At 36.7% G+C, this 338-nt stretch overlaps 1 long non-coding RNA gene across 1 annotated transcript; it reads left to right on the top strand.

Annotated features, from left to right (window-relative positions):
• The first annotated feature begins 6 nt into the window (after nt 1-6).
• LOC109132035 lies at nt 7-321 on the top strand. Its single transcript, XR_002037336.1, has 2 exons — nt 7-123; nt 206-321. It is a non-coding gene; the product is annotated as an uncharacterized LOC109132035 (long non-coding RNA).
• Nucleotides 322-338: the final 17 nt, after the last annotated feature.

Genomic DNA, 338 nt, shown 5'->3' with positions numbered 1-338 from the left:
TGCCAGAATGAGTTATTTAGTTAATTTGTAAGTTCTTCCACAGGACATCAGATTTCTTGCCATTGTCAGAATCTGGGGGAATGAATCTTGTGATTCTGGGGAACACGTACAAATATTATTGAGGTGTTGTGTTGCTCATATCTTCTTTAGTTTGTTATTTTGATGTCATCGTTGATTTGATTATGTATGTGATTCTTGCTGGTAGTGTGACCTCATCATGGGGTAGGCTCATAGAAGGTGAAGAGCATCTTCGTTTTGATAACGGTCTTTACTTTTGACTGCTGACATTTGAATTTGATAATGAAGTCCTCAATTGATTTTGTTCGGGTGATACATAA

This window comes from Camelina sativa, unplaced genomic scaffold (assembly GCF_000633955.1).
Source record: "Camelina sativa cultivar DH55 unplaced genomic scaffold, Cs unpScaffold13760, whole genome shotgun sequence".
Lineage (NCBI taxonomy): Eukaryota > Viridiplantae > Streptophyta > Magnoliopsida > Brassicales > Brassicaceae > Camelina > Camelina sativa.
The sequence above is the reverse complement of the archived record's forward strand: the minus strand, read 5'-3'. Positions and strand labels throughout refer to the sequence as shown.